Consider the following 20,504-nt stretch of genomic DNA (forward strand, 5'->3'; position numbering starts at 1 on the left):
ATGATTTGTCTGGTCCTGAGGCTTGGAGGATTTCAGTAAGCCCAATTTGCAATAGGAAAGAAGGGAACGATACATTTTTGCAGGAGTTCGTGTGCGCTGTGTTTCAGCTACAGGAATTACTAACGGTTTGTTCAGACGTCAGCACAACCCAGGCTGTTACACACCGGTGCAGGACAGTGTGGTGCTGCGGTTGATTTCTTCCGCTGCCTCTTCCTGCGTGCCGCGGACGTGGCCGAGGTTGGAGACATGCGTGATGACCTGCGTAGCCAATGCACCTACCCCTCGGGGCACGAGGCTGACAAAGGGACCCTGCACGAGCCCTTCTATTTTTGTGCTTAGCCGGTTGAGATACTGCCTTTATATCTTGTGCACACGGAGTTTTGCAGCAGGCTACTACTTTTATACCACTCCCTGCTCTTGAAAAGAGATTTGCAAGGTGTTAACCATTCATCGGAGATTTGCTGTTGAATTCTGTGGTTGTTCAAAGTTCCCAGCAGCTGTTGGCTTCGAATCTTCCCGATGCATATTGCAGAAATCACTCTCTGCTGCAGTAATCGTTATAGCAGGGAATGTCTTGGCCCCGGCGGCTTTCTAACGCCATCCGTCATTGCTTGGGTTTGTGCGTTGGTGCACGAGCGACTCGGCTGCCTGCTGATATCTTAAATACTGTTTTGCATGCAGGTGACCAGAGTCCTTTGGAAATGCTTCCAGCGGTGCTGTATTTATCATAAGAGATGAAAATTCAGTCTTTTTCTGTACTGTCTTTTTATGCCATAGCCTTCTGTTGGGTTTTTAAAAGCCTACTGTGCAATTCACAGTTGGGCTGTCAATAAAGATGCCCAGCACTTTCCTGCAGTGGCTGTAGAGATTTGTTTTGAGTGTCTCTCTGGACTTCACACGGTTTGATAAACATGCTTAGTCTATCATCCCTCCGTTTCCTGCAGTGATAATGGATTGTAGAAACCTTAATAAGCAAATTCAGGCCGATCCGTCAAATAACCGAGTTGAAAGACATCGCGTCTTTCTCTCACTTGGCAAACAGATGTGAGATATTAGGGCTGCGAGTCACAGACCTGGGTGAGTTTAATGGGGAGGTTCGCATCGTTCCCAGGGCCTTTGCCTAGCGTTGTAAAATAAATTATCCCCAGTAATTTTAATATTTCATGAAATCTTGCAAAGTGATGGCATTCTGGGCAGATTAATACAAAAGCTATAAAATTCACATGTGCCATATGTTATATGAGCACCAAATGGGATGCCTGGGATTCTTAACATCAATACCATTTTAATGTTGGCCTCAGCAGTGATTCATGACATTCTCGTCCCTGATGAGAACCTCGATAGTGCAAGTGGCGCTACCTCAGTGTGCATTTGCTCTACGCAACTGGCTATTTGACTGGGTTTATGAAAAACCACCGTACGTGGTGTTCTCGGGCTGTTTCAGGCTGCGTTCGGTCTGCACGGGGATGCTGTGCCCTGTGGGCTGCGGGGTGGCCGAGGGCCACCGTCCCCTCCCTCTGGTACCTGCAGAAGGGGCTCAGTGCCAGGCTCTCGTCTCACCGCTGTGCAGTAAAGTCTCTTTCGCTCTCGGTTAAATACCTGGGCTCAGTGACACCAGGCTGGAGCTTTGGTGCAGAGATGAGCTCTTTGACAACGCTCGTTTCTCCGCTAATGAGCCATCTTGGGTTTCTGCATTAAATCCACCCGTAGAGTTTTCCCGCCGTGCTGCCCGTCACCCTGGGCTCCTCACATTTGAGCAGCCCTGGTTGAAAGCAGCAGTGCAAAGGCGAGCGTACTGGTCCTCTCTTGGTCCTCCTGGTTCCAGTGTTTATTTGAGAGGTGTTGTACCCGGGCAGCACTATCAGGTGCTGTTTGTAAACTGACAATATTAAAGAAAACTGTACTTTTGATATTCCTCCAGAATCTGTGAAAACCTCATTAGAAACAGGTCTGACAGTTGAGTTTGGGGTGGTTTATTTTTAATTATTTTTTTTATTTTTTTCCTTGAAAACCCTGCCAGCATCAAGGCCGCACTATGCCAGGCTAATCACATGCCCTGCTTGCTGCCTGGCTCTGCATTTCGCCGTGCCTCTCCTCGGATGCTGCATCCATTCGTTCATCTCAGGCCCATCTATCACTCCGTGGGTCTCGGCCGGTCTCACCCAGGCTTGTTTTTGGAAGGGGGGTGGTGCGAGGAGCAGCCCGGGCGTTTCGGGCTCCCCCGCAGCGCTGGCATCCTGCATCCCGCAGCAGCAGGTCCCGGGTCCCCATGCCAGCGCTGGCACTGGCGAGGCGGCTGGGATAACTTGGTCCTGCAGCTGGGATGGCACAGATTGTCTTCCATTGCTCGCTGAGGAGCTAAACCCATCCCCAGACGTGGATTTGGGCAGGCGGATGCCTTGTGTGCCGGCACGGCTTTGGGAGTTTGCTCTCTGTACAAGACACTGCCAGGTGACAGGGATGTTTCGACTATGATTATCTTAATGCTCCCTTACCATGGAGGTTATTCTGCATCTCGCAGGATGGTTTTGAAAATCCTGTCCCATGGCCTTTCCTGTGTGCTGGGTTTTAGTACTGTTAATGGGGAGCACAAAAATCTGTGTATTTTTCTTTCTGTGTTTCCTGATATTTAACCTAAAAATCTAGCATGCTTAAAATAGCCGGTGCTCTTCCTGAGGCATAAATACAGTTTTTTTCTTAAATATTTAGTTTTCAGTTTTTTCAGGCTGCTGCTTTTTCTCTAAAAAAAACCCAGGGCTTATGCTGCAAAAAAATGTAAATATTACTCAAAAAAGAGGATTAGTTGGCAATTTACTGATGTTTTTGTAGGAGTAAGCAGACGGGACACAAGTGTTCAGCCCAGTGGAAGTGCAGTTGCTGTCAGGCAGCATTTTGTACCCTTTGCACTCTGATTTCATTGCACCGTAGATGGCTGGAGGAGGTCTAAGCAGAGCCCAAGCCCTGGCTGTAGTTGCATGTACGGGATGAAATAAAGCCCGGCAGCCTGGCTGGAGTGGTGGGTTTACAGCTTGTCTCTTGGATAACTCTTGAGGGAAAAGTCAAAGGTCCCTGAAAGCCGTCTAATCAAGGCAATCCAGGAGCAATTAAAAGCATGCAGGTGTCCATGCCTCGGGGTGGGTTGTGAGTAAAGCGAACAGGAGTAGAGCACGGGGACTGGGGTTCATTATAGAAACCATGTATGGAGTAGAGCATCGTCTCCCGCTGCCAAACGTGCCTGAAGCCCCGTGCAGGCCCCTCGTTGCCTCCTAGCTGGGGGGAAGGGGGTGGAGACCAGTGCTGGGAGGTGTGTGGGCACCCCACGATCACAGAATCACAGAACGGTAGAGCTTGGAAGGGACCTCTGTGGGTCATCTAGTCCAACCCCCCTGCCAAAGCAGGGTCACCTACAGCAGGCTGCACAGGACCTTGTCCAGGTGGGTCGTGAATATCTCCAGAGAAGGAGACTCCACAACCTCCCTGGGCAGCCTGTTCCAGGGCTCCGTCACCCTCAGAGTGAAGAAGTTCTTCCTCATGTTCACATGGAACTTCCTCTGCTTCAGTTTGTGCCCGTTGCCCCTTGTCCTGTCGCTGGGCACCACTGAAAAGAGTCTGGCCCCGTCCTCGTGACACCCACCCTTCACATATTTACAGGCATTTATAAGGTCCCCTCGCAGCCTTCTCTCCTCTAGGCTGAAGAAGCCCAGCTCCCTCAGCCTCTCCTCACAGGAGAGATGCTCCAGTCCCCTCATCATTCTTGTAGCCCTCCGCTGGACTCTCTCCAGTAGCTCCTCTTCTTTCTTGAACTGGGGAGCCCAGAACTGGACACAGCACTCCAGATGGGGCTTCACTAGAGCAGAGTAGAGGGGAAGGAGAACCTCCCTCGAGGTCATCGAGGTTAATGATGCTTGTTAGCTGTCAGAGGAGAACAAGCCTCATCTGGGGTCTCGCTCATCCCTGGGGCATCCTCATCCCCTGGGCATCCTTCTGAGGCAGAGGCTGCCCTGGCAGTGGTCACCTGCTCTCCAAGCCTTCCTGGTGCCCTTCTTGCTTGAAGGTGGGAAGGCCGGAGGCTAAGACAGGCAGGGCAAAGGCAGGGTTAAGATGAAGCTGCCATGTCGCTGGTGCTGGGCATCACCCTGGCGTCGTGCCCTGCACTGGGCTACGTCGTCTCAGCAGACAGCTCGCTGCGGTGAGTGTAGACACCGGGAGGACTGAGGCACGTTCGTGTTTTGAGTTGGCTCCGTGATAGCGGGGTATCACTTTAAATAGGTTTTCTTGATGTGGTTTCCACTCTTCCCAGTCCCCTCGGGATTTCGACGCGTCCGAGGCAAGTGGAACAGGTTTCCCAGGAGAGACACGGCGCAGCGCTGCACCCGCTCGCCCGTCCCCATCCCCGTGTCACCGGCTGCCGCGGCACCGTGACACCGGCGGCTCTGCCATCCCGCCCTGGCGTTGCCATCTGGGCGCTGGAAACCTCACGAGCCTGGGAGAGTGGGGGCAAGAAAAGACGCGGCTGTGCGAAGGGCATAGGGCTGTCGCCGTGCCAAACCCACCCAGGCTGAGCGGGGCTTCAGCCGGGACCCTGGTGCTGGTCCCAGCCCTGGGGTGAAGACGTGTAGTGGGGGTGTTGGGAGGAAGCTCTCAGCAAGCAATGCAGGGTGGAGAGGAGGAGGAGGAGAAGCCGAAGCCATCCGTGGGTCGGGCAGCCCTGGCCGCCGCCAGAGCTGTTGGCGTTTGCCATCCTTCCCCTGGTCCAGAGACACCAGTTTGGGTTTTCTGGTGGTGTCGCAGAGACGGGCCCGTTCCCAACCGGCAGGACGCTCGGGGGTTAATTCTGAGCATCCTTCCACTCTTTCAGCAGAAGGACGGCAAGCCCTAGCAGTGTTTTGTTTTTAGTATCAGCTGGCCAGTACAAGAAAAGCAATGTCAGGAAAACCATCTTTCAGTGACAATATGATTTATTCCTTCTTAAGGGGAAAAAAAAAAGGATTGGGTATTTTTTTCCCTTTTTTTGCCATTACCTAAAGATGGTTTGACAGTAAAGAACCCGTGATTAATTGCACCAAAAGAAATATAATAGACACCTTTTCTTGGCATCATCTGTATTTTGTGTGATTTTGCTGTTATCTTGTTGGCTCGATGCAGAAAAATTAACTCTGAGGCCGCTGTAAGGGATGCTGACTTCCTTTTCCTTATTACAGATTGATCTTTGATAGCTGCTTTTCTCTGGGAGCTCTTTTATTCCCACAAGTGATAGAAACCTTCTGCTGTTTTCCATATATTGCACTTAAGTAGTTCAATACCTTTTGGAGGCTGTATGGGAACATTTAATAAAGCCTTGATGATTGCTGTGTTTTGAAGGTTACATCATATGAGAAATTAGATATTGTTTTAATAGCTGAATATATCGATGCTGTTGATTTCAGATAAACCAATGTTTTTCTAATAAGGTGGAGAAATGATACTGGTTTTTGTTGTTTATATCCTCTAGAGTGTGAATATTTTTCCATCTGTGGTTTCCAGTAAAATGGATTTTCAATCTCTCTGAAATTTCTGCCCAAGTCCCAGCAATATTTGCTTAAGAGTAATCAGAGTATTACCCAAATCTCTGTTCAAAGCGACAGTGACCTTACCAGTGGTAAGCAATAATTGGATTATTTTCAGATATGTAGGAAGATTCACTGTAATAACAAAAGAAGAAATACCGAATGATAACACCACTTGTCTGCAGCCCTGCAAGCCGCAGCACTTTCAATTTAATAGCTTAGCATATTATGAATACTGAGTAAGAAAGGCAGAGACTTGGGGAACCGATGCTGCCTTGCAGTTTGGGGTGATGCACGTGCTAATGGCGAGGGTTCTCTTATTGATTATTGTTATTAAAGTGCTTTTGTAGGGACGTGTTGCTCTGGCTTCACCCCGATGGCGCAAGCAAACGTGTGGCTGAAAATGTCCTGGCTTGGTGGCATAGAGCAGCCGTGGCTGGGACCGCCTACGTGTCCTGGGTCCATGTCGGGTGCCACTGCCGTGCCGTGGCCTCGGCAAAGCCCATTCCTCGCCGTGGGCTTCCCATCAGCGTGGGTGCAAGCCAGCCTGCAAAGCCCGTGGGCACGGGCTGCCCTGGGGTGCGGGAGCAGCATCCCCGCGGAGCACCGGGCAAACGCCGGTGGGGTTTCTCCCAGAAAAGCTGAGCTGCTGTGAAGACAAATTGGAAACCATTTGGAAGAGAAAATCCATACCAGCACAGTGTCGGGCGAGCCTGATTGCCTCGCTCTCTGCTTTTAATTGTAATGAGTTATATGGCTCGGCACGGCGGGGTGCTGAGCCTCTTGGCTGAAACTTGTGTAATTCACGTAAGTGTTTACACAAAAGCCGAGTAAATGTTAAGCTTCCTACAGATTTCAATATACATGAACCGGTGTTTGCGTCCAGCCGGGGAGACCGCGGAGGCAGAGCAGCGCGTATGGCTGTGCGTCGGGGCAGGGGACCTGTGCGCTCATGGGAATTGCGCGTGTGAAAAGATATCTAAAAAAATATAACCTTCGACTTTGCCTGGAGTGGGTTGTGCAGTGACCTATCTGGTTCCCCTCAGAAAGAATTCTGTATAAATTTGGTTTATTAAGAGATGCTCCAGGGCACAGGGGAGTTTTCGCCTCTCGACTAAAAAAGAGACTCGTGCCGTCGAGGCTACCGGCCTCCTTTGAAGCCCTCCCGTGATGCTTTTAATTACTGCAAACGAGCCTTCTGCGGCACAGGCTGCTGCGTCGTTCAGACCAACGCTGCTGGCCAGATGGGATCCCTCCCGGGCTGGACCCTGGCGATGTCGGTGCCCGTGGTGGTGGCAGGGAGCAGGTCCCACTCGCTGGGTGGGATGCCGGTCCTGACCTCCGCCGGCTCCTGGCTGTGCCCGCTCTGCTGGGAGGTGACCCCCGGCTCTAACACCGGGTCCGGCCGTGCAGAGCACCAGCTCTCTTGGCTTCCCCTTGACCTGAGAGGAGCTGAAATTCGGGACCCTGCACATCAGCCAAGCCCTTGTTGGTGTCCTGAGGGGCCAGGTTTGCTTTGAAACAACAAAACTGAACCAGGCTGTCGGAGAATTTGCATTAAGACAATTCCCTGGGCAGGGCGCAGCCAAGAGATCTGTATACCTGGATTAATTTTATTTTTAGAAAGCATGCTAAGGAGCATGACGACTTCATTACCACGCCAGTTGCAGCCCTGCCTGTTTAAGAGTATTTAATCGTTTTCATTCCCTGTGCGCAGCCGTTGTAGTGGGTAGGGCAAAAGCAGGAAAGGAAGGGAGTTTGTGTGACTGGAAACAATAAGGATGCTGAAGCAGAAAGCAAAAGTGCTTCTCGTGAAGCATCCCTGTGAGATTCCCTCCCCAGAGCATCCCGATCCTCAAGGAACCTGCAGTGTGGTGGAGCCCTTTCCTCCAAAGAGGAGAGGCGGCTCCTCTTCCCATCGCCTTTGGAGAAGCCGCAATTTTTTCCTTTTTGAGACCCTTCTCTTGGAGAAAAAAAAAAAAAAAAAAGGTGTTTGAAAGGCAGCCCAAGCTCCCATTTCATCCCATGGCACCAGAAGCTGGGATGGAGGAGAGGTGAGGGGTGGGCAGTGCCATGGCGGGGGGAACCTTGACCCTTCCCAGCCGCCCCGGGCTTGCTCTCATGCCTGCTTGCCTCGAGTCTTTTTACTGCTCCTGTGCAAGGAAGAATGTATAAAAACAGCTAAAAGAGAGAGAAAAGGAGGGGAGGAAAAAAAGAAAAGGATTTATGTTTCTCTGGCAGTGGCTTTCTGAGGAGCCCTGATTATTCAGCAGCAGTGGAAAAAACTGCAGAAGACATAAATAATCTTCAGGATTATGCTAAAGCCAAGCTTCAGTCATTTTCTTGGAAAAAAAAAATGCAAGAGACCTGTCCATTTAATAACAATCAACCAGAATTTCTCTAGGGCTTCTTCTGTTTTCATGAAAAGGATCAGTTGTCTTGGAGGGAAACTGCAATTCTGGTATCTAGAAATACCCTTTGGTTGGAGAGCGCCTGGTTCGGGGTGTTACCTGTTTTTCATTGGGCCTTTTCTTCCTGTTTTCATTTTATGATGTTATCGTACATTCGCATCCACAGTTACACACTAAAATGATCAAAAGCAAGGAGCTGGTTTATCATGGAATGGCGAACCGCGGCTGTACTCTGTGGTATAGGCTGTATCGAGATAAAAACGCTACATGATTTTTAGCTTTCCCTGTGTTTATATTTGGTGCCAGAGGTACTCGAGCGATGTTGCAAAGCGTGTATACATTGCAGTCAGGCTTTCCAAAAAAATTGCGGTATCTTTTGAAATCTATACAGGACCTTACTTACCCTGCTGGGCTTAATTTTAGACTATTGAGTTTATCGTTCAAGGAGGAAAAACTGGGTTTGTTGTGTGCTGCACTTAATCAAGTGCAGCAAAAAACTATCACAGGCATCGTTCATCTTCATGAGCCAGTTTTTGTTTCCATTTTTGTTGTAGAAAAACCCTGCCCCAGTAAAATCCACTCGTTTATTCTGCAGATCTGGTGGCACTGAGGTTATGGCTGCTGGCAGGTATTGGCTGGTTTGTGGTGGCAGTCCCCGTATGGATGTTTATGGGGTCTCAATGTTGAGAACGGTGTGTTTAATCTTTGTAGAAGTGCCAGGAGCTGCGGATTTGGAGATGCTTGGAAATAAGGGAAAGTCTATGGCGTTCCCATTGCAGCTTCCAAAATGCTGCAGAAGCCTGAGACCGCTGGGTTCCCAGCAAGAGGCAGGGTTTAAGGCACTCGTACATCCTGAGACAGCTTTTATCCTTCCCATCCATCCACCCTCCTGAGAAGCCCCATCCATGGTGGAGGCGAGAGGGGCTCACCCCTTTCGTGGAGAACCCGGGTGTGGTTAAGCAGTTGCTGGTACCAGGCGTGGAGGAGGTCTGCGGTCCCTCTCCGCTCTGCTCCTGCTCCGTTCCTCAGGCTCTGGGCATCTCTCTGGAGCGCGGTGCCCGGGGTGATGAGAGCAGGGTGAGGAAGGGACGTGTCCACAATAAGTTGTGGCAAGGGACCACTTGTTCCAGCAGTGAGCATCTCTCCTCTACCTGGGACATGGCCGAGGTTGGGGTTCCTGGCGGACAAAGCCGCAGATGAAGTTTCAGCTGTGGGGAAGCCTGTTGGCTGCAACTACAGGACAGCTTAAAATGTAATGAAGACTTGAAGAAACATCATGATTCACCGATCTGGGCCTCGCTGGCACATGGGTAGTTTAGAGCAGGCTTCATGCAGCGGTTGCGGGTGCAGAGCGACTGGCGAGGTGCCTGGGTGGCAGTGGGCTGAGCGGCGGGGATCCTCGCTGGCATAAATTTTGGGTAGGCAGGTATGAAAATCCAAGCCCCGAGTATGATGTTAATAAAGATGCCTGGCTTGTACCGGACAGCCCTTATGCGGGGGGGATGCTCTGATTTGTTGGTGCAGGGGTCTCGTCGAGGTGGGACAGTGGGGCTCGCAATGCTCGGGGACAGGTTGCAGTAATTGCCACCCTTACGCCTCTCTGGGGTTTCGTTTCCAGCAGCTCTTAATTCAAGAATCAGTTTCTGTTTCTCTGGGTTTCAGCCACAGGCAAAGAAATGGCTGAGAGAGAATAAGTGATGTGCCCTAAGCTGCAGGAAGGGAGCGGTGGTATTTTTCATAATTTGATACATTAAAACTGTAATCTTCCAGTTCTGTTTCTGAGCATCCTGGCTGTCTCATATATCTGTGGGCTCCTACAGCAATATATTCTTCTCCGGGTTCACACATGCCTGGGGTGATGGCTTGTGAGCTATTCTGGCAGTACCAAAAAAAAAAAAAATCAGGCTTGGAAGGGGGCAGGGAGGGGATGTGATGCCAAGTGGAACAGCTCTGTCTTACCCGCCTCGAAGAGAAATCATCCAAACGCTGAAGGAGACAGGCTCCATTGCGCAGATTAATCTGCAGTGTTTGAAAGCAGCCAAGAACATTTTATACACACAGACGGTGAGGCTGGAAGGAGCTGGGCGGTTCATCTCTGCAGAAGCCATTCCTTTCCCTAAGAGGGCATTAAAAACAAAAAAAAAAAAAGAAAAAGGAGAGTAGAAAGGTCTCCGGGAGCGCTCAGCTGCTCAAGCGGTTTAATTGGCTGAACGTAGCGCTTTACAGTTGGGATTAATATGGGTGTTTCTTAATAACGTGTCACCTTGTCAGGAGCTTCAGGGTCAGGACTGCAAGGCTGCACGGTGCGTGCAGCTGAAGTTCTCGCCTTTCCTTCTGGTTTTTATTATTACAGTAGCTCCCGTTAGCAAATATTCAAAGGAAGACGGGGTTCAGTTGGTTTCTCCTTTTCTTCCTGTGCAACTAGTGAAAAAAACTGGAAAGACGAGGGGAAGGATGGTCTGCAGAGCTCGGCAGCCATGGCTGCGGCGTGGGTCGGCTCGCGGGGCCACGCCGGCTTTCACCTGTGCACCAGGATGCTCTTCGCATCAGCATAAATACAGTGAGCTCAAACCTAAGCAAATCCCACCAGAAAGGAAAGAAAAGAAGTGGTTTTGGCAGTGCTCAAGACGGCTTCAGAGGACCTTGACCATTAGCATTTTTACCAGTATTTTACAACTGGTTTTTACTGCCTTTTATCTCCGTGGGTCTCCCCTGTGTGACCAGCAGCGCGGGGATGTCCGTGGGGAGGAGGCTGCTCCTCCGGGCCCTGCTCGTGGGCAGCCCACATGGTGTCTGCCGCCGCCATTGAGGATTATTTTTCTTTTTTTCTGCTTTATTTTTTTCCTTTTTTCTCACCTTCCCTCCCCTCTCAGTAATGTCAGAGGGGGCTCTGGGCAGCCCACCTCCTTGATCAGCGCCGTAATTGCCCCCAGCGCTAATGGGATGCACTCAGGAGGAGGTTTCCGTAATTCCCCCGTCCCCCGCCTGCTCCTGCCCCGCTCCAGGAGTGATTGCCTCCACGACTTGCTAATCAACATCTGGCCCACCGCAGCCGAGAGGTTCCTCTGCCTGGAGACACCGCAGGGCAGAGCGACCAGGCTGGAGCCTTCCCCGCTCGCCGGAAAGTCGTTAGCGGCACGAAAGCCAGCAGCGAGCGCGCAGCTGATAAAAGTCTCAGCGAGGCGTTTGCTCGTAAAATAATTGTCTTATATGCATAGATAATTTTGATCGAGTTGCACTTCCGAAGCCCGCTGTCGTCAGGGCGGCGTGAGCTGACCTGTTAATCGTCAGAGGAGTTAATGGGAGTTCAGCCGGCGGAGGCCCCTCTCTGAAGGGCGTAGCGCGGGAGGGGAGTTTAAAAATAAAGCAGCGTGTGTTGTCCTTGGAGCTGCAGATAAAGTGGCAGCGAGTCGGTTCCCCGGGGAGAAGGGGGGGTGTGGAGGAGATAAACTCCGGGAGCATGAACGCCGGATTAACAGCCTAATTCCGAGGAGCGTCAGCGCGCGTGCATTTTCATTGCGTCCACTCGGTAATTAACGGAGAGTTTTAATTTAAACTGGGGGGAGGAGGGGAGCAGAGGGAAACCGGGGCCACCAGGATTTGCAGCCTCCATGGTGGCTGTACCCGAAGGAGACCCGGGTGAGATGGTCCTGCCGTGCCCTCGTTTGATGGTGCTCCTGCCGTGGTAACTGGTTTAGCACCGTTGACTGGAAGTGAACTGCAATCAAAGGATCCCTGCTGATGCTTTACACCACCTGAGGTCCTGCCTGTCTCCAGATATTACCAAACAGCTACTAGATACCTCACGAAGCATTTCCTCCGAGTTTTCTTCTTAGGATAAGTTTCCTTTAAAATGCCGTATATCCACATAGCCTGCAGAGATGAAAAGAATAGCTTATCTCATCCGTACAGAAGATTCATAAAGTCCTTAAGTATGCTTTATATTGGTGCTTCTCAAAGGAAGGGTTGATTGCCTGGTCTTAAATATCCAAAACATGGTGCCTCGCGTTCCTGGATACGCATACACAAGAGCTCTCTGGAGAGCAGAGAGGCTGCTCGGAGAGACTGTCCGGAGAAGCTTATGGAGACCAGCACAGCAAGTTGTGCTGAAACGCTGTTGTCATGTGTGCATTCAAAATGGATGTGCAGCCCAGGGTTTGAAGCGAAGGCCAGCAATTAGACAGTCCTGTTAATGAGGGGCAGGTTCCTGGGAAGGGGAGAACGATGGTGATGGCGCGAGTCGTTTTTAATTTAACAACAGAAAGAAGGTAAACGGCGTTGGGTCGGCTCCATGTGTGCACTTGAGGAGTTTTTAAAGCCTGTTCTCCAATTTTTGGAGTAATTCAGTATGAAGGAGGGGCAAGTTTCCTTCAGGATTAGCGTACTTTGGGAAACACCATGAAGTTGTCCTCTTCCAGGGTGGCTGGACAGGAGAGCCCTGAGCGAAGGCGATGTCCTTCCCCAGCGCAGGCACTGGTGGGACCATGGGCACCGCTGTGCCATCCCAGCCGAGGAGGAGTTTTACTGTCCATGTCAGCTCCCTCCGGCAGCGGTGGGATTCCCCGTTTCCCTGCTGACCAGTCTGCAGCGAAAGGGCTGTTCTGTGAGGAGCTGAGCAGGTGCCTGGAGCTGGGCGTCCTGCCTGGCAGCACTGCCCTGCGTCAGCAGCGATGCTGTGGCGTGGTGCTTTCCTTCCGTGGCAGAGGCCGGCGACGTGGGTTGGGACCTGCAACCTGAGCGCTTTGCAAAGGCTGTTGCTACGTGGGCACAACCCTTACACAGAATCACAGAATGTTCGGGGTTGGAAGGGACCTCGGTGGGTCATCCAGTCCAACCTCCCTGCCGAAGCAGGGTTGCCTACAGCAGGCTGCACAGGACCTTGTCCAGGCGGGTCTTGAATATCTCCAGAGAAGGAGACTCCACAACCTCCCTGAGCAGCCTGTTCCAGGGCTCCGTCACCCTCAGAGGGGAGAAATTCTTCCTCATGTTCAGATGGAACTTCCTGTCCTTCAGTTTGTGCCCATTGTCCCTTGTCCTGTCACTGGGCACCACTGAAAAGAGTCTGGCCCCATCCTCCTGACACCCACCCTTGAGATATTTGTAAGCATATATTAGGTCCCCTCTCAGCCTTCTCTTCTTCAGGCTGAACAAGCCCAGCTCCCTCAGCCTCTCCTCGTAGGAGAGATGCTCCAGTCCCCTACTCGTCCTCGTAGCCCTCCCCTGGACTCTCTCCAGTAGCTCTTCATCTTTCTTGAACTGGGGAGCCCGGAACTGGACACAGCACTCTAGATGGGGCCTCACTAGGGCAGTGTAGAGGGGAAGGAGAACCTCCCTCGACCTGCTGGCCACACTCTTCTTGGTGCACCCCAGGATCCCATTGGCCTTCTTGGCAGCCAGGGCACACTGCTGGCTCATTGTCAACCTGTCATCCACCAGCACACCCAGGTCCCTCTCCACAGAGCTGCTCTCCAGCAGGTCAGCCCCAGCCTGTACTGATGCATGGGGTTGTTCCTCCCCCAGTGCGGGACCCTGCACTTGCCCGTGTTGAATTTCATCAGGTTCCTCTCTGCCCAACTCTCCAGCTGTGGGTCTCCTGCGTGATTGCAAAGCAGGGGGTGAAAGCGGTGTGGAACACGCGTCGAGGAACGGGGGAGCACCTCTTATAAATGACACATTTCTTGCTGGGACCCTCGGGATGTCATTTAAGGATTTAAGACCAGAGAGGGAAAGTAGATGGTGCTGCTCTCCGCTCTTGCTGTCTCTGGCTCGGCTGAGGCTCGCGCTGGGTGGCGCGTGGGTGGCTCTGACTCTGGGTTTGTTATGGGGAAGCTCAAAAGGTCTCCGTTTGCCATCTGTTGTCTAGTGGTGAGGTGCTACTGCTCACCTACCGAACAACCCAGGGCAAATAAAGCAGCAAGGAAAGCTCAGACTTGCAGGGGAGGGTGGGGAGAACGTATTTTGGGTAGTCTGTCAGTCATCTTGACACTAATTGGTTCAGTAAGTAATCGTTCTCCATGTAAATTAGACTCCAATTTCCTCTGTAGTCTGTCTGTTTGCTGTGTGGGCTTCGGTCTCTAATTAGGCTCTCACGTGGCAAACCTGGTTTGTAAGCTGCTTTTGTTCCCGGGGAGCCAGGCTCAGCCCTCCCCAAGGCTGCCGGAGCTCTGCGAGCCCTGCTCCAGAGCGGGATGGTTCTTAGATCAACACTGCCAAGTTCAAAATAATTTCTTCTTTTAATGTGTGTTTTGATTATTTCTATTTTTGAAGCTCGCAAAGGGGGGAGGTTAAAATGCAAAAGGGCTTACTAGACTTACAGTGGGAATACCGCTTGGAAAAGGTTCCTCTGCGTTCCTGGAAGCCCTGCTCGTTCCTCCATGAATAGACTTCATTGAATCGCAGGCTCTGCGAGGGCCGGAGCAGCTTGCCATCATCTGGACCCTGGTGCCTGTCCGTTGGGACACCTGGAGCGCATACGGCTGGCTCCAGCCCCCTCGCTCGGAGATCGCTCCGTGCGTGCCCGTTCAGAGCTCGCCCGAACGCCAGCCCGCGTTCTGGAGCTGCTCCATGGCTGCCCATCTGTAACCGAGCGCAGAAATACGCGGTTGCACGAGAGGTTTTCATCCCCGGCCGTCGCTGCCTGCAGACGAAGGCAGGGTTTCTGCCGCTGCCTGCAGTCGGGAGCAGCCCGCGGGGTAGCTCTGCGGCTGCCCGTGGCCCCCGCCGCAGCCCGAGTGCCAGAAGCCAGCGCCGTGGTCAGGCATCTCGATCTGTGTGCAGCAAAGGGAGCCGTGTCTCTGCGGCTAACGTCTGCGCCTGGCTGCAAGGAAAGGAAAACCAGATGTGTCGGTGAGCCAGGCTGCTTGCCAGCAGCGCTTTATGATTCAGTAGTTACCTTTGTGAAGTTTGGTGTAACTTCAGGAACCATGTGCTAACCGTTTCGATAAACCTCTTCCTTATGTGATCCGGTCCTGACCCAGATGTGTCAGCGGGACCATCAGGCGTTCTCATAAATACTGGGTTTACTGGCATCCTGGGGTTCGCCTTACTGACTTCCAACGCAGTGATACACGCAGGGCGTTGCTGGCTTTCTTCAGTGGCCCGCGAGGCTGTGGTCCCCTCGAAGTCGGTAGATAAGAAACTCTTTTGGGAGAAAGAGGTGAAGCAAATTGAGCGTGGGGTTTTTTTATTGCTTCTCTTTACGTGATTTATATGTTGGCAAGGTAACTTTGCTTTCATACCGCTAGTCAAAACTGGAAGGGATGTTGGCTCCGGGGAGAGCTAAATTTGGGTAAAGGGAGAGGATTGGATTAGGGCTTAGGATTTTCACCAATAGCTAAAACTGCGGTGGGCGTCACTGCGTGGCCAGGGCAGCGGCCGGGAGCCTTCCCTCCCCGGTGACCGCAGCCGCTCGCTGCGCCGGAGCATGCACCGCGGTCCCCAGCACCGACAGCGGCCACCTCGCCGCTGCCCATCGCTCCCGACCTCCCCGCTGCCCGTCCGTCCCCTTCCATGGGGCTTTTCCAGCCTGTGAAGGGAATGCCTGTTTAGCCTGGTAAGTCATCGCGCCCAGTTTATAGCCTGTGAGAGGATAAGCCGCTCTAACGCTGTACAAATGTTTGCGTTGGGAAATGGTTTTCTTTTTCAGCTCGGACCCCAGCGCCGGTTCTCGCTGCGGGCAGAGCCCAAGGGAGAGAGGGGCTGCCCCGCCATCCCTGATCCCCTGCCAATATCTGACCATAAAACTTCTCCTTGGTGCAAACAGGACTCCTCTCGCCAGCCCCTGAGCCGCTCCGGCTTTTTTGCTCTGTTGAGAAACCCCCAAGGAGTAAAACCCTGCGGGAGGCTGGAGCTTATCCTCGGCTCCGGGCTTCCGAACGTGCTGTGGGTCTGCTCAGCTGTCGCAGGGGTTTGTGCGGAATGGCAAAATGCGAGTTTTGAACCTTCAGCAGCTGTGTTGAATACCGGATATAAGGGGTTATTTTTAACTTTTGGAGGCTGGATTTTTTTTTTTTGTCTTTGTTCACGTGAATTCAGGAGAAAACTTCCAGTTCCTTGGAGGCAAAACAAAGGCTTCTTTAAGTGAAACAAAGAATTCTAAGTACTTAATCAAACTTGCTGAACTCAATTGCTTTCAGATACTTTAGGAATTAAGCAGATAGGAGGCTGAGTTAGTGACAAACAACAGGTTTGGTTGGAAAAAGGGGTTCATTCTGCCGGAGAAGGCAGAGGAGCGTGCAGCCCGAGACGCCTGCTCTGGGCAGAGGTCCTGGGGCTGTTTGCTGGCTGGGGGTGTTTAAAAGCATCCTCTGTTTGCCTTTGTTTAGGCAGTGCAAATTATTTGTGTGCTTTAGGATTCCTTTGCTCTTCCAGCAGATGTTTTATCCGTGCAACTGGTGGAGTAATTAGAGAGAGAGACGCGGTGCTGGTGAGCAAACACCCCCTTGGTAGGGGGGATGTTTACAGAAATCCCTAAAATAACCAGACAGCAGAGCTGGAGAACGTGGTGCTGTTCAGCTGAGGGGGTCAAGGGAGCTGGGGTGGTGGAAAATTTGCATTTCTTATTCTGCACGTTGTAGCCTGAGCTCACTCTGGGTGGGAATAAATGCAGAAGGGATCGGTGCAGCGTGTCGCTGTGTCACCACATCCCTGGCGCGGCACAGGGTCTGTCCCAGGAGCAAAGTCAGCACAAGATGTCAAAAGCACGGTGTGTATGGCCCAATGTATTTGACTTTATTTCTGCGAAGGGGTTGTTCCCTGCCCCACCGAGAACGGGCTGGGGCTGCGTCCCGGGGCAGGATACCGTGCTCCTTCTTATGGCAAATTTCACTCAACGTGCAAATCACTCACTTGGGATTTTTGCAGTGGCAGCTGGGGGATGATGAAATGTTTTGTCTATGGGAAATTACCAGGAGATTTGAGTATTTTCCTCAGTGGCTTCGGCACCAGCAATGGGGTGGCAGGGGAGCCTCCCCACGCGTAGATCGGGCTGCCCCGAGGTTTTGAAGGCTCCGGTTGCACGAGCATATTTTTGGTCTGCTGCCATGTAAATAATGGCAGCAACATGCTGATTCCTCTAATGATCTTGATTAAGTTATTGGTTATTTCCTTAATTAGCTACTTGATCTACTTACACCTTAAATGAGTCTATTTGTTCACCCAGAGGAGGAAAAGGTCTGTTTTTTTCCCTTTTAAAAGGGCTTTTTCCCCCTCCGAAAGGCAGATGTCATCTTAGGTCAGTAAGGGAGCTGAGATGAGCTGGCTGCTCTGGTGCTGCCACGTCAGGGACCTGTGGGATGGTCACGGTGCTATCGTGGTGACGAGGGGACGTGCCACTGCCGGGTCCTGCCCCAGCAGAGACGCCTTGGGGGCTGGAAGCGACCTGATTCCAGAGGCTGAGCAAAACGGCACCGGCGCTTTGTTGGTGGAGGTGGTGATCTATAACCCAACCAGCTGTTGCAGGCTGGCCGTGGAAACGTGTGGGTGTTTGCTGGTGAGAGACGGGCATCGGCGCTTCCCGGGGGCTGGCTCTCCTGGCAGCGGCAGCTTTTAAATGTGGGAGTTTAAATGAACATTTATTCCTGGCATCAGTGTTACGCAGACAAGCGAATCTGTCGAAGCGTCTTCTGAATGCTCTGTGTGTATTAACCAGTCTGAGAGCGGGGTGGTGTCTCAGGGCCAGTTCTGGAGGAGAAAACGCGTCTTTGAACCTCCAGCAGCCTTTATGTTTCCCGTGCATTAATGCAAGCACAGCACTGCATTGACCAGCCAGTGTCTCTGCGCAGCACTGCAAAAGCAGCCTCACCAGCTGGCACCAGTTCTTCACCAGTACTGCCCACACACCACCACACGCCCTCTCTCCCATATCTCAGAGTAAAGAGACTCAAATTTTTCGCTTTGGAGACCTCTTGTGATGCATGCAGCAGCAGTGTGAGCTTCAGACGAGCCTGTTTGTTCAAGGGGAATATAATAAATGTTCTCCTCGTTAGTCTTAGCTTCACACCCTCCCTGATGCACAACTCGCTGAAACACGTATTGCGTGATGAGCCTGCTTCCATATATAAACTGGAGAGACAGAAGTTGGGACTCCCCCAGCTAAAACAGAACTAAATTCTTGCCCTCTGGTTACATTTTAGCATCGGTGCCCAAAAATTATGTATTTGGGAGGGATTACCAGAAGTTCTGACACACGCAAGCTTTATTCCTTTGAGTCTTTTACATTTTTAGCAGTTTGGCGAGTATTTGGACTGTACGACTTTAGCCTTTCCCATAGCCCGTGTGAAAGCCAGAGCATCGCCCCGGGGTGCAGAGCCACGGGGAGCAGCACGAACGTGCTCCAGCACCGGTGCTCACTCTGGCTGGGACGTGCTTGGATGGCCGCGCTCGAAATCCCGCATGTCGAACAGATCAGTTGTAATGGCTCAGAAAACAACGTCCTAGTATTTTTATATCATGATTCCTAAATGGTTGTCATGACGTTGAATGCAAACGTGCTGGATCTTGCGGCCAGCCGTGCTTCGGACACCACGGCGGAGCGTCACAGATGTTGCAATGCCAGAGCAGCAGTGGTGAGGCCTCCAGGGGATCCACGTTCCTTTCCCACGTCTGTCCCGGACTGCGTGTGTAACCTCGGGCAAGTCGTGGACACCCTCCAAGTCTCAGACGGGGGGAGAGCAGCAGAGCTCCTGCTGCAGCTGTTCAGGGCTTGGTGTCAGAGCAGAGCCGGCCCCGGGGGGTACCCAGGGATGCCCGTGTCCAGGCGATACATGCAGTGAGCCCCCGGTATGGCCAGGACCTTCAAATAACATGGAAAAAGCCAACAAAACCAGACAAATAACTGCACTAGAGACGAAAATATATTGCTGGCTTGTCCCCTCTGCTTTTCTTTCTCTGCAGATCCTGGGAGGAGGTAGCGGAGATGAAGTATTTGCTCTGACGGGGTTAGATTTCTCTTTACATTCCTTAGCAGCGCGTGTTTGGGTTTTGCCCTGTTGGTGTTGGTTTATGCAGTGATGTTGCCAGCAGCTCGATCGCGTGGATATAGTTCCAACTCTTGGTATTTTGTGCAAAGAGAAAAATGCAGAAAAGGTGGGCCTGGGTAATGAGGTGGCTATTTAATCACAGCAGGACTCGCAGGAAAATGTGTATTAAATATTTATGGGATGGTATTCATTAACATTTTCACTGTGTTGGCGCTGGGCAGCGCAAGACAGCTGTCGAGAGAACTGGAGTCTGTGTCACACAGCCACAGACCAGGAAAGAGGAAAGGCATGAACGCTTGCTTTGTTACCCCGATGTATTCCTCGAGGCTAGCGTTGCCGCTGGAGTTGCAGTAATAAGGAGGATTTCAATAGTTTCACTTACAGTTTGGAAAATGCTCGTGGTAAATATTTTAGGTCTGATTTTTCTGGCTGCCGTGTCTTACATGAGCGCGAGCGGCTGACACCAAACCCCTGATTCGTGGGCAGGCAATTAGAGTGATAAGCCTAAGTGACTTCATATGTCTTCTTTTCAGATTGCTCAAGTCAGAGTTGCTGTAAAGGGCTGGGATTAGCAGAGATTGAGTTCTTGGGGCGCTGGAGCCCAGCTGCGGCTGGAGACCTTGTCCAACAGCCGCTGTAGGTACTGAGTTATGGAGTGAGTTGTCTGTGGGCGTGAAAGGATGCCAGGAAGATTAGAACTGATGATAAAACGGTATTAATGCTTGCTTCGTGAAGGGCGTAGAAGGTATCAAATTACTCCGGTGCTATAAATCTAACGTTTCCTACATCTGTTAAGTGAAGCTACTTAAATGATTGAAATACGTTTATTTGTCGGCTGTTGCATCCTCATAGAGGATCACAGCAAAGGACGTTAGACTTCTGTCCTGGGTTCGTGGTCCTTTGCTGCTGACCAGGGCTAAATCACGGCAGCTTCTCCAAGCAGTAGGAGGAAGGTCTGAAGCAGCAGCAGCCTGATGGATTAAGCATTCCTTTGAGATGAGACAGGGTCTTGTGTCAGATTTTAGGATACCTGGTTCTAGATCAGTAGCGTGAGCCCGAGGCCGGCCTCAGGCTTAATGCCAAAGGCTGTACTGGTTGCACAGCTCTGCCAGATCCGGGCTTTGGGGCTGAAGGTCCGTGATGCTGGCCCCGTCCCATGCCATAGCCACCGCAGGCGGCGTGCCCAGCTCAGGCTGCGCCCGCGGGCACCTCCCTTGGGGGAGAGAAAGTTCATCTTGGTTATTACTTATTGGTGTCGCTGGGAGACAGCTTTGTCCCACTTTTTAACAGGTGTAAAAGGGACATATACGGGTATGAGAGAACTGCTTCCTTTACCTGAATGACTGTTGCATAAAATAAATGCTCATCATGACTAATTAGCTAATAAACTCACTGCAGATGTCTCTGCAATCCATTTATGTACTTGAAAGCCCCATTAATTTCCACTGGTGCCTTGCAGCAGAGCGGCAAGTGAAAGGCTCGACCGTACCGAAGCTCTTTGCTCTCTGAAGCCCTTTTCCCCGCCGAGCATGGGCCGGGAGCCCTGCAGCTCCTGGTGACGGTCACGG

The 20,504-nt window shown here is 51.7% G+C and overlaps 1 protein-coding gene across 2 annotated transcripts in view; it reads left to right on the plus strand.

The window, feature by feature from the left end:
* Positions 1-20,504, plus strand: part of PRICKLE2 (prickle planar cell polarity protein 2) — a 111,777-nt gene that overhangs the window by 36,076 nt on the left and 55,197 nt on the right. Inside the window, exon 1 of one of the 2 annotated variants that reach the window (XM_075432526.1) lies at positions 15,490-15,509. The exons of the other annotated variant lie outside the window; for it this stretch is intronic. The gene's annotated coding sequence lies outside the window, so the exon portion shown is untranslated. Of the gene's footprint in view, positions 1-15,489; positions 15,510-20,504 lie in introns of those variants that run through there. 2 annotated transcript variants of the gene reach the window in all.

This window comes from Opisthocomus hoazin, chromosome 11 (genome assembly GCF_030867145.1).
Source record: "Opisthocomus hoazin isolate bOpiHoa1 chromosome 11, bOpiHoa1.hap1, whole genome shotgun sequence".
Classification (NCBI taxonomy): domain Eukaryota; kingdom Metazoa; phylum Chordata; class Aves; order Opisthocomiformes; family Opisthocomidae; genus Opisthocomus; species Opisthocomus hoazin.